The following is a 13,779-nucleotide window of genomic DNA, read 5'->3' as shown; positions in this document are numbered from 1 at the left end:
GAGAATGCTTCCCCACTAGTTTGGAGGGAGAAATCTTCCCAAAACCTCTCTGAAGAATTCTGAAGAAAGTTTCCAGTACATTGCCCATATTTTCCTATTGTCTACCCTACAAAGATCTGGGGCATTTCTAATAATCGATGGGACCAAAATTGGGTTAATCAAAGCCAAATAATATGACCGATACACGATGAAACTGGTTCCTCTTCCTAGTAAGTCCTGTTTCCCTTGACAGCCATTTAATAACCTGTGCCCTCTACAAAAATATAGGCAAATGATGGAAGGTAATGAGGCCCGCCATAACATGATCATTCACCTGTTCGGCTTAATGAAGCTTATGCTATATTCCTCCAAGTTCTGCAGAGTCTAAAGCTTAGCTGATTTATTTAATCAGGACCCTGATACATAATACTGCTATTTTCTCCTGATAACTGTCAGCCATAGATTTAGCTTGATGAACTTCAGTGCCTCTAAACAATGCATAAAAAGTACAAGGAACCGGTTAAGGGGTGCCCGAAGTGTCCTTTCTAAGGTAGTTCACGGTCATTATTGGGGGAGGAGCGGGGGGGGAGGGGCATCGATAATAGAGAGCAATCATTACCATCCTCCTTTTTATCTTTCCAGGCTACTGTCTCTGCTATGAGCACTGCTATACAAGTTGTACTTACTCTTAATTTAGTGCTCAAAGTCATTTTTTATCCATCTCATTAGACAGCGACTCAAGAAAAGTGGTCTCACTAGCTTTTTTTTTCCCCTTTATTTTTTTGAGACTTAGATAATCAAGACAATTCCTTGATTCAAACTCGTTGCTTGCAATATGGTTTGTGCAAAAACTTTACACTTGCATTACCACACAGATAACCATGAATCAGAGTGAATGAGGGCTCTTTTGCAAACCATCTAGAATGTCTCCTGTTAGTAGGGATCGATTCTTTGTGTCTTGCACAAATGTGAAAATATGAGTCTAAACAATGTAATTTAGCTCCAAGCTCATCCTTAGCCCCACCAATAGGACTGGCTGTTTGCACATTATTTGTAATCTTGCATTTTATACACCTCAAACTGAATTAAAATCCACCCTTTGTATCCCCCCTGCCTTCTTCCAAACCTATTAACATCAGTTATATAGTAAATAAATACAGTAAAGTGAAAGAAAAACCATTTTTGCTTTCTGCTTTGTCTTCTAGAAGCAACTCTTTTGGTATTAATGCTTCCCAACTCATCCCAATTGTGTGGGTTTTTTTTTTAATTTTTAAAACGTTTATTTATTTATTTTGAGAAAGAGAGAATAAGCAAGGGAGGGGACGAGAGAGAGACAGAGACAGAGTATCTCAAGCAGACTCCGCACTGCCAGCCCAGAGCCCCAGTGCAGAGTCTGACGCGGGGCTCGAACTCATGAACTGTGAGATCATGATGGCAGCCAAAACCAAGAGTGGGACGCTTAGCAGACTAAGCCACCCAGGCGCCCCCGTCCCAACTGTTAAGGAAAGAACACACTTCATAAATCAAACGTATTTGGTGCCTTCTTGTTTAGAACCAACAGGGAGGGAGAGGTGTTGAAATTGAAGGCAGGATATTAACCAGGATAAACTTCATAATTTTAGAGGCTTTGAGATTGAATAGACTATGACTGAAAGATACAGAAATGCTTACTCCTAATGCTCTTATACTCACCCGTTATCATGCTTATCTCTGTGCAACAAGTCAAGGAAAGACAAAGGAATACACTGGCTCACCCAGACTTTCACTGTAATAGGGTTTCAATATAAATTAGACACTAATAAATTATTTATAGGTGCCAGGCATCTTTCCTCAACGTTCTTATTCATGACTCCTTATACTATGCTTTAAAGTTTTTTACATCAAAAAACCACTGTGGTTACATCTGGACTTCATCTTGAACTCTAGTCCCTTACACACCCACACCCACCCCCTCCCCCCCACCCCACCCCCCGCCAGATATTTCTACTGTCCTTCCCTCCACAGCTGGATTGGAATCAGCATCCATCGGTACAACTACACTTTTACTTATATCTCCAACAACTTTGTCCCACTGTTCTATCAGGATCCACCAGGAAAAACTCATTCCTAGAATTATTGTACAGTAACCAACCATTCCCGTTTACCTGGAACTGACTGGTTTCCCAGGACACAGGACTATCAGTGTTAAAACTAAGAAAGTGATGAGCAAATCAAGATAGCTGGTCACCTTGAAACCAATTTTCCAACCACTTGCCTTCTTTTATTCGTTACCCATTTTTTTCTTCTGGTTTCGGTTCACTCTTGGGAGTTCTCTCTGTTCCTCATTCTCCGTGGCAAATCTGATAGACTTCAATTAATTATGTCCTTCCTGGGGGCCACCCAGCCTCCGTGGGCCTTCTCTTGATGTACTTTGGGGGCACAAGTATAGCTTTACATTTCTTAACAGTGTAATTAAATTTAAAATTTAGTTAGTTTCTGATTTATTTGCCTCCAGTCAGATACATGTGCCAGTAACTACATTCTTCGCAACTAGAAATAACTTTTGAGCTTTACTTTTTCTCTTGCTCCCAAGCCTTTCTCTCTCAATTTAATATCAATTATCTTGAGACCATCTGAAATTAGGCTTTGAGCAGGGAAAGACACCCAGGGATGAATCTCTATGAATAACTTATAAATCCTAAGAAACATTTATTGTCCCGGCCATTTCTTTTCTGTATTGTCTCCTCTTGTTGGGATCAGAAGGGAGCTGAATTTTCAGACCCTCTAAAGCCCCAATGGTTTTGATTAATTTTGTTTTACTTGTTCTCTCAAGCAATTTTTGCCTAAGCTCACCTCGTTCTTTTGAGATCTTGCTAAAAGCAGAAATTAAGAGTTATACTGTATTTGACTCTTTCCAATCTCTTCCTCCAGACCACACCACAACAGGCATCTGGGCTGCTTTCCAAATTTTTATAAGTGACATTTTATCAAATGTTTTGCCACTGCACATAAAATGTAGCCTTTCCTCATAGTTTTCCTTCTGAACACTAACATGATTTCATTATGGCCATACTTTACGTCAAGGTGCCCCTTTTTTACTCTCCCAGGTAATTCAAGAGTTAAGTAGAGTGAACGAGGGAATTAAGTTAATAAATTAAGGTAAGTGGGGTGGGGGGAGGTGCGTACGTGGGTGGCTTAGTCCGTTAAGCCTCTGACTTCAGCTCAGGTCATGATCTCACCGTCCTGAGTTTGGGCCCCACATCGGGCTCTGTGCTGAAGGCTCAGAGCCTGGAGCCTGCTTCGGATTCTGTGTCTCCCTCTCTCTCTCTGCCCCTCCCCCACTCACGCTCTGTCTGTCTCTGAAAAATGAATAAACCTTAAAAAAAATTAAAACAAAAAAAAAAAAAAAGAAAAGAAAATTAAGTGGAAAAGGACCTACCATATTGTCGCCTGTAGTCCATGGTCATACTAGGCATGCCATCCATCTAATAACAGAGGAAGAAGTGTGGACGGAAAGACCACTCTGTGACTTCCTTAGCCTAGACGTGATTCATATCACTTCTGTATAGCCTACCGCTGAGAAGTGAATGTGTCATGAATGCATTGGGGTGGGGGCAGGGGTTCCCCGACGGGCCACTGCTTCCAAACTCTACCCCTGGAAGTCAAAGCACGGCCAGCCTCCCAACTGCTTGGCTCAGGAATGTTTCACCTTTCCCCTGTGCTCTGTGGGCCCATCAGAGAAACAATCTTCATTCTTACTAAATCTGAGTTCTGACCTTGCGTAGTTTATCAACCTCTCCCCGTCAACTTAGATTCGGCCATCTTCTGGAGCATTCCCTCCACTGCACCAAGAGCGAGGTTTCTAAACTAAAGCACAAATATTAAGACATTCCCCTTTTGACGTCTTCCAAAGTTTCCCCGTTACCTTCACACCTTCTCACGGTTTGTATGCCTTGCACCTGCTAACTTCTCAAAGCTCCTCTCAACTCTCTTGCAAACTCGTCCCTCTAGATTTCTCCAATCACCTTCCGATCCTAGCACTGCAAGCACCCAGCTGTGTATTCACGTCCAGCCATTTCTTCTGCCCGGTTCTCCCCATTTCCTCCCAAATGGTTTGCTTGGATAACCATTACAGTGCCTACCTGATAGGTCTCACTTTTCTGGGTTTTGTCTAATTTGAGGATAGTTGGCACACGGTGTTACATTAGGTTCAGGTGTGCAATGTAGTCTGTATGTTATCCTGTGCTCACTGCAAGTGTGGCTACCATCTGTCACCATCCTCTGTCACAATACCATTGACTCTGTTCTCTGTGCCATACCCTGTATCCCCATGACTTACTCATTCCATAACTGGAAGCCCGTACCTCCCATCTGTCATCATACACCTCCATTTTAATACCACTGACTATATGCCCGATGCTGATAGGTCACACTTTTACCGTTACCTCCTCGGGCGGGCCTCGAACCCCAATCCTCAGGTGCTTGTTAAATATTCTTATTTTTGTCTCACAGTATCTTCCTCCCTCAGACTAACATTTACCTGAGTTATAGTGTTATGATTGCCTGATCACTTTTCTGTATACATTCCCTTATGATACCAAACTTCAAAACTCCTTCCCTTGTGTTTGTATCTGTTGCAGCCAGTAACCTTTCTTATACCTGGTGGAGCTCTGAAAACATTTGGCCCATTGACTCAAATTTAACTTGTGTGACACGAAGTCCGGGAACAGTGGCTCACATTATTGGCCAGTCACGAATAGAAGAAAATGGTTAGGCAAAGTCAGATTTTGTACATGTGTAAATGGAAGTTGGTAGGCTGAATTTCATATGAGAAATCTTTCAGGAACATTATCAATATGAATCAAACACTTTTAGAAGCAAATGCAAATTGAGAAAGCCACATAAATATTTTGCAAGAGAAATGCACAGTCTACCTTGACATCAGGAAACTAAATGTACCTGGCACAAAATGCTTTGCTAGTCAGGAAACTATAGGGAAAAAATATGTAATGTTTTAGATATTATTGATGTGTGTGTTTTGACACTTTATCCATTTAAATCCAAAATTGCTTTTTGGTGGGGGGCAATACTTCCCAAATCTACCCCAGTAAGTGCAGGCAAATGTAGTGTCACTGATTTTAGGAAGAATAAAGAATAAGGTAAATCATACTAACTAGAATTATATCTCAGCCTTGTGTAAAATAAAATCTTTTTTTGACCAGAAAAATTAAATGAGTAAAACATATTTATGTAATTATATATTTAATTAAATGTACTTAATTATAAGTTAAAATATATTGCATATTTCTTTGCAACTTACAAGATGACAGAATAACTCAAGAATAGACCAAAACTGTTTTCACACTGGTTTTATTCTACTGGAATTAAGAGACATTTTTAGAGTCACACATACCGAACAAATCATTTTATTGTTTAATAATCCAGCTCTTCGAAATTGAAAACATATTTTAATTTCAATGAAACAAATGTTATTTGCTCCCAACATGTGTCTGACAGGCACGAGGACATAAATTCCAAGAGAGATGAGTCTCTGGCTCCAGAGCAGGACTGGAAGGAAAACAAAAGTGAAGAGCTGTTCGCAGACCATTTCCATACAACGTGGGGAACACTGATGGAAGGTATGGATGCCCATTGACTCATTTTATCCTTGCCATCTAAGAAGCAAACGTTGACTCTGGCACTGTGTTTAATCACTATTGTAAAGAAAAAGAAACTGGACCTCAGGGCCACCCGGGTGGCTCAGTCAGTTGAGAGCACGACTCTTGGTTTTTTGCTCAGGTCAGGATCTCACAATTCGTGAGTTCAAGCCCCGCATCCGGCTCTCCCCTGCCGGTGCAGAGCCCACTTGGGATCCGCTGTCCCCCTCTCTCTGCCCCTCCTCCACTCGCACTCTCTTTCAAAAAATAAAAAGAAACACTAAAAAAAAAAGAAAGAAAGAAACTGAACCTCAGACCGTGTGTAGCCAATATCATATTGGATTGTGTCTTATCCTAATGACTTCATTTGAACATAATCAGCTCTTTAAAGACTCTGTCTCCAAATAAGCCACATTCTGAGATACTAGGAGTCAAACTTCAACATATCAATTCTGGGGGTTGAGGGGGGGACACAGTTTAGCCCATAACAGGGGTTAGAGATTTAAAAGCCCTATGGATTTTTATTGCCTTTAAGAATCATCCTGAAGCTCCCACCAGATACGCTAAAAAAAGTTTACTATATAATTACCCTGTATATACTTGACTGCCTCATTTTTTCTTTCTTTATGTCCCTTATTTCTTTCAATGCTCTTTTACAAAGTCGGTAGAGATGCTTGCAATTTTCGCTTGCGGAGTAATTTCAGTTTGTATCTTGGACCTTTGACGTTATGGGATGCTGGGTCTCGTTTATAGTCTGTAGAGAATGTCAGCATTTTTGTGGGCCGCGGTTGAAATGTCAGCTCTGCTTCCAAAGCCATTGCAGCGATATCCGTTCTGTTGCTGGCCTCTGAGAAATGGTCAGCACACCAGGATGCACCTACAGCAGTTCATAAACCTGCCTCCAGGGTGGTTCTCCCGAGCTGCTCCCCTTCTAGGACTTATAACATCAGCGCTTACCCCTTCCCGAGGCTCCCCTTTCAATTCTACCAGAAACTCACCACTTCCATGGTTGTGCCATCTCTGGGCCCTGCAGGGAGGGGGGCGCATGGAGAGGAATACAGGCCATAGGGTCTGGTGCTTCCGTCCCAGAGACGCAGCTCTACCCCACCAAGGAAGGCTCCCTTCCTGGGAATTTTGATTCCTGCAACTTCATTCCTGAAGCTTTTGCCCTGCCATCGCCTCTGCCTGCGACAGCCCAGGGACTGAGACATGAACAAAGCAAGACAATGGAAGGAAGAAAATCCTGGAGGATTCCCCCCATTCTTTCTTGAGACTTAGAAATTTCCTTTTCCGTTCCAGGAGCAGGAACTAGACGGTGTGCCCAGCATCTCTCCCACCGGCCCTGCATGGTCACGTCTGGGTTTAGACTCTATTTTGTCCACGCCGGGGGATACTAGAAAGGAAGTCGTATGCCCATCATCCACGTTGGGCTGTACCTGCGTTCTGGTGACCCCTGGTTCACCTGGCCACACACACCACTCAGCATTCTCCATAGCAGGCTTTATAGTCAATTTCGGTGAGAATTAAGCATTATTGTTGTTATTCTTTATCATCGTTGGTGAAGCTTTTGAAAATGATTCTATTTACCTACACGTCTCTCCCGACTCCCAGAGTGGTGCATCTAACTACGCTTTCTTTTTTTTTTTTTTTTAATTTTTTTTTTTAACGTTTATTTATTTTTGAGACAGAGAGAGACAGAGCATGAACGGGGGAGGGGCAGAGAGAGAGGGAGACACAGAATCGGAAGCAGGCTCCAGGCTCTGAGCCATCAGCCCAGAGCCCGACGCGGGGCTCGAACTCTCGGACCGTGAGATCGTGACCTGAGCTGAAGTCGGACGCTTAACCGACTGAGCCACCCAGGCGCCCCTAACTACGCTTTCTAAATAGTTCTTCCTGACACGGGCATGTAGGAGTTACTAAATGTTTGGTAGAAGTATGGATTAATGAGTAAACGTGGGGATTCCTATACCATGGGCTCGTCAACTTCCCCATAAATCCATCCAACTCAGAAATCTGGACATTCATGCTTCTCTCTCATTCCTTCCCCCATTTGAAAATGATTCTGTTTGCTATTTGATATTTTCACTTTCGTGGATTATGTACCCATGCTTTCACAGTTTTTCTGTTTTCTCCCTATTTATTTGAAGAGCTCTTTCTGTTTTGTGTAACAAAAAAACAACACTTTGTCACATATATCAAACCCCTGCTTTTTTCTTTTTTTTAAATGTTTATTTATTTTGAGGGAAAGAGAGAGGGCAGAAGGAGAGAGGGGCAGAGAGAGAGGGAGAAAGACAAAGAATGACAAGCAGGGTCTGCACTGTCAGCCCAGAGCCCAACATGGGGCTCGAACCCATGAACCACGAGATCATGAGCTGAGCCGAAATCAAGAGTTGGATGCTTAACTGACTGAGCCACCCCGGCGCCCCACTCCTGTTCTTTTCAAAGACTGAGACCTGCGAACTCTGCTTTGGCTCCTGTTCGTTATTGCTTTATTCATGAATTTCCATCTGTTAAAATAAAAAACAAACCGAGACGAGTCGTAAAAATTCCCTGAACAAATAAAACCAGTTGAGCCATACAAACGAAGCTTAATTTAGCTTATTTTGCAAGCCTAACTCGATGGGAATCCTTTATCGCTCTGCCTCTGGAAATCATAAGCACAACTTGAACTGTTTTCTAAGGCTGATGTGAGGTAACCACTGACCAATTCCCTATCATGTAAGAAAACTCTGGTATTATAACCAATCCCTGTGAAGAATAAACAGTCACTGCTCTCTCACTATATAAACTGCTTTATAACTCTACACCCCTGAGCCTCATTCCATGTTTCAGTTTGAGTGCTCCCAGTTTGCCAACTGTCTTTCTGGTGGTGCACAATAAACTTGCCCTGATTACTGCTGTGATGATGATTCATTGGTTTTACTTCTGCTTTTTATGAACTTGTGACACATCCATAGTTCTTCCCATTCTTTCTCTTTTATCACTATTGGTGTCACCTTCCTGTCTCACGTCGCGTCCTTTGGCATGAAAACAGGCTGTGTTATACTGGCATGAGAAATCTGCTTTTACGTTCCCTTCTCCCTCAGGGAATCTCCCCATTCCTCTGGCCCCCTTGCAGAAAGAAAGGCTGAAAGGGTCTGTAGATGTCTACTTAACGCTTCCCATTCACTGCTGTCATACTCGAATCTTCCTTCCACCGTAATGACACTTGTCAAGGTTAAACACCACCTGCATGTTGCAAAATGCAATGGTCACTTTTCATCTCTCCCAACCTCTTCAAAACTCCTTCCTTTGGATTTCTGCACATTTCCGTCACTTGCTGCTCCCAGAAGGATGGTTTCCCTCCACCCTCTTCTTCCTGATGCTCAGTGTTGGACTCTTTCCTGGCTACATCCTCCCCATGCTCCTCTTCTCTTTCCATGTTCATGGTTACAATTCTCAGGAAACTAGGAGCAGAGATGGCCTTCCTCAACCTGGTAGAAGCTATCTCCAAAAGTCCTATGGATCCCATCATTCAGACTGGTGAGAGACCAATTACTTTTCCCCTAAGATCTGATGTAGGTGTGGTTGTCCACATGTAACTCCTATTCAACAAATTCGTGGAAGGGCTGGGATGTGTAGTAAGGCAAAAGGAGGAAGCAAAAGGCACGTGGACTGGGAAGAAAGAAACAAAAGCGTCCTGTTTGCAGACAACATGATTGCTGTGTTAGATATTCACAAAGAACCCCGGAGAAAGAACTAGAACTAAGATCACACAGATCGTAAGGTAAGTTTTCAAAGAGCACACAAGCAATGAGCAATTTGAAATCACAAAAATTTTTCAATTGCCGTTGAAAATGGACCAAACACCATGAAATCATTTTGTATAAGTTTTTCAAAATGTGCGTAAGATCTGTATGCTGAAAACTACAAAATAATGACAAAAAAAAATCAAGGAAAATCTAAATAAATGGAGAGGAGCGTCACATTGGTTGCTTAAGAGACTCGATATCATATCATCATCCGTCTTCAAAAACTTATCTATAGATTCAGATCAATTTGAGATAAATATTAGAGAAAAATTAGAAAAAATTATAGAAAATATTTTCTATAAATTAACAGGATGATCCTAAACCTTATACAGAAATGAAAAGAAACTGGAATAGCCAATTTTGAAAACGAAGAAAGTTGAAGAACTTATAATAGCATCTAATTTAAATATTTACTATAAAGTTAAACTAATCAACCGACACAGTGTGTTTGGAAAAAATATTACCTATTGGGTCAATGGGACAGGATAGAGAGTCCAGGAATAGGACCATAGAGACCATCACTTGATTTTTAGGTAAAGATGCAAAGATAATTTGGGGAGCCTGGGTGGCTTGGTCGGTTAGGCGTCTGACTTTGGCTCAGGTCATGATCTCACGGTCCGTGAGTTCGAGCCTCGCATCAGGCTCTGTGCTGACAGCTCAGAGCCTGGAGCCTGTTTTGGATTCTGTGTCTCCCTCTCTCTCTGCCCCTCCCCTGTTCATGCTCTGTTTGTCTCTGTCTCAAAAATAAATAAACGTAAAAAAAAAATTTTTTTTTAATAAATAAATAAATAAATAAATAAAAAAGATGCAAAGATAATTCAATGCAGAAAGGATAGTCTTTTCTAAGAATGGTGCTAGAATATTTGGGTATCTACAAGAAAATAAAAAAGTTGATCCATATCTTGCATCCAATAAAAATTTAACTCAAAATGGATCGTAAATAGACACGTGAAACTAGAAGAAAATCTTGGTGATTTTTAGCTAGACAGAGATTTCTTAGACATGGCCCCAGAAAAATGGCCCATCTAAGACAATATTGATTAATTGAACCTCATCAAAATTAAAAACTTACACCTTTGAAAAGCACTCATTAAAAAAAAAAAGAAAAGAAAAGCACTCTTAGAGAATACACGCCCACCGACTGGCAGAAAATATTCGCAAATTACATATTTGAAAAAGAGCTTGTATCCTAAATATATAAAGAACTCTCAAAATGCAATAGTAAGCAAACAACTCCTTTTTTAAATGACCAAAATATTTGAGCAGGAACTTCCAAAAGATGACAAATGGATGTCAAACAAACATATTGAAACATGCCCTACAGCTCTTGTTATTATGGAAAAGAAAATTAAAATGACAATAAGAAACCACCACACATTTATTAGAATGGCAGATAAAAATTAATAAAACCAAGTACTGACAAGAGCAAATGAAATTCTTATACATTGCTGATGAAAATGCAAAACGGCACACCTAGTAAGAGAAACACAAACAAAAAAAAATTGTAAGGTCAAGAGAGGTGTAGAGTTTGAAGAAGGAAGAATGAATCCACCAGCTCAAAGGCTACTGAGAAATCATGTGAGACAGAGTGGGAAGTGAAAATTGGATTTTGCAAAATAAATTATTACTCAAGATTCTCCAGATAAACACAATCGACACAGAACCAACAGTCTCTCCCTCCCTCTCTCTCTCTCTCTCCCTCTCAAATTTGTTTTACTCATTATGGAGGCTGAGAAGTCCTATGATCAGCCATCTGCAAGCCGAAAACCCAAAAAATCCAATGGTGTAACTCCAATCTTGTTGAAAGGCCTCAGAACCAAGGGAGTTGAAGAGTTCCAAGAGCAGAACACAGATGTCTCAGCTCAACAGGCAGGCAGAAAGGAGGTTGGCAGGAAAGTGAGATGGCTTAGTTCACAGGGAAGAGGTAAACACGAGTCCAGGTAATGATTTCATTTTCATGAGCCAGCGTATAGACCTATATCTATATCTATATATATGTTATGTAAGGTGTATATGTCTATAGATGTGTAGATGCATATGTGAAGCGAAATGTAGTGAAAATAGCAAATGATGTTCTTCTGCCACAGTGTACATAACAACATGCTTTGAAAAGTGTTATCATTTCTTTTCTTTATTAAAATTTTTTTTAACATTTTTATTTATTTCTGAGAAACGGAGAGAGACAGAGAACAAGCAGGGGAGGGGCCGAGAGAGGGAGACACAGACTCCGAAGAAGGCTCCAGGCCCCGAGCCATCAGCACAGAGCCCAACGCAGGGCTCGAACTCACGAACCGTGAGATGATGACCTGACTGACGTCGGATGCTCAACCGACTGAGCCACCCAGGTGCCCCTGAAAAGTGTGTCCTTTCTTAAAGTTCATCATCTTTGAACCTCTACAGTGAAGAGAACAAATATATCCCTGAGAAAAGCCATACGTATTTGAGGAGTTATCTCATTTATGGTCTCTGCTGTTCATGGACAAATGGGATAACAATCCTATTTTTTTCCTTTTTTATTTTTCCTTCCAGGATAGCAAACAGGTTTTAAGGCATGTTTTAAAATTTTGCTCCTATGAGAAAGCAAAAAAAAAATAAAATAAGCAAACAAAAAATAAAGCACCTAAGATAAATGACAAAAGCAAGAGGGATTGGCAGGATTTGAGGTGGATGCATTTTCCCTATTTTAAAACTAAACTTTAATGTGAAAATCTTAGTGGAACAAGTTCAATGCAATATTTGAAATTCCCAATATATAGAACTCACAAAACATAGGCCTTTCCTGTAACTAATTAAATAAACAGCTATTTTTAACCATTCACACAAGGCACTTGTCAACTTTCCTTTCCCAGGGATTCAGGTATCCATGGCTCCCGCTCAGCAAATGTGTCCTTTCTCCTGTGCCTGTCCGATATGTGTCACTCAGCACAGAACACAGTCCCCTTGTTATCCATGAGCAGGGGGCACGTGTACAAATAATTTCTCAGGAAGAATATACTTTAGAACAGTATGCACCATTCTGCTTACTCAACGGACACTCAATTCTATTAAAAATCTTAGGGGTACCTGGGTGGCTCAGTCCGCTGGGTGTCTGACTTCAGCTCAGATCATGATCTCCTAGTTCGTGGGTTTGAACCCTGCATCTGGCTCTGTGCTGACAACTCAAAGCCTGAAGCCTGCTTCAGATTCTCTCTCTCTCTCTCTCTCTCTCTCTCTCTCTGCCCCTCCCCTGCTCGTGCTCTCTCTCTCTCAAAAAATAAATAAATGTTAAAAAAAATTGTTTAAAAATCTCAGACAACCTCAGAGTCTTAAATAGTGGAGTAACTACCCAATGAATTTCTTTTTTCTTCGGTACAGTGGAAAAGAACCAAGCTGATGCACACAGAGAGAGGTGAATTTTCATCCGTAATTCCCTTTATGAAATTATTTATTCTCTCTTTGTAGTTCTAGCAGTCAGACTAGACTAGAAGCTAGAAGCTAAAGACACAATTATTTATCTGAATCTTTTTTTCAGTGGGCTTGGGAAAGAAAAAGCGAAAGGAGACAGGAGGTGAACATGTCATATCCGTTCACTCTGTCATGATCCATGCCGGCCACTTCTCCTGTATACGCCTGCAACACTGAGGCAGTATTCACATATTGTTGTAACCATCAGAAGTGTGGCTCAGAAAGCTTCTGTTTCTCCTACTGAATATGGCCCAGAAGTTCCTTACACCCCAACTTCTTATTTTGTGATTTTCCTAAAAAGAAGAAATTGGAGGGGTGACCAGAGCCTCCGACTTCGGCTCAGGTCGTGATCTCACGGTCCGTGAGTTCGAGCCCCGCATCGGGTCCTCTGCTGTCAGCACAGAGCCCGCTTCAGATCCTCTGTCTCCCTCTCTCTTGCCCCTCCCCTGCTTGCTGTCTCTCTCTGTCTCTCTCACTCTCTCTCTCGGTCTCAAAAATAAACATTAAGAGAAAACTTTAAAAAAAAAGAAGCAATTGGCAGATTTTACACTTTCAACATTCTTATTCTGTAATTTCCCTTGAGAAAAAAGGCAATGTGAGAATTTATCCTGTTCTCTACCATAGGCAGACAAATTAACATTTACTGTTACCTCAAGATTTTTGCATTAAATGCTAAAATCCGCATGATTCCTCCCCCACCTGTACCCCAAAACATGCGCTTTCATACTTGACAATGAGTGCTTCTCTGGTGGTTTCCAGAAGCAGAACTTTCACGGGAAAAGCACTACACATTTATCATATTAAATGTTGACTTTAGAAAAGAAGTATATTGACAAATGCGGAGTTACATCAAAATAATTATTTTCTCTGTTGCATTGATTCTATCCTGGTAAATAACCAGATTATTTAGAGTAAAGATTTCGGTGTGA

The sequence above is a fragment of the Acinonyx jubatus genome, chromosome B2 (assembly GCF_027475565.1).
Source record: "Acinonyx jubatus isolate Ajub_Pintada_27869175 chromosome B2, VMU_Ajub_asm_v1.0, whole genome shotgun sequence".
Classification (NCBI taxonomy): Eukaryota; Metazoa; Chordata; class Mammalia; order Carnivora; family Felidae; genus Acinonyx; species Acinonyx jubatus.
Note: the sequence above shows the minus strand (reverse complement) of the source record.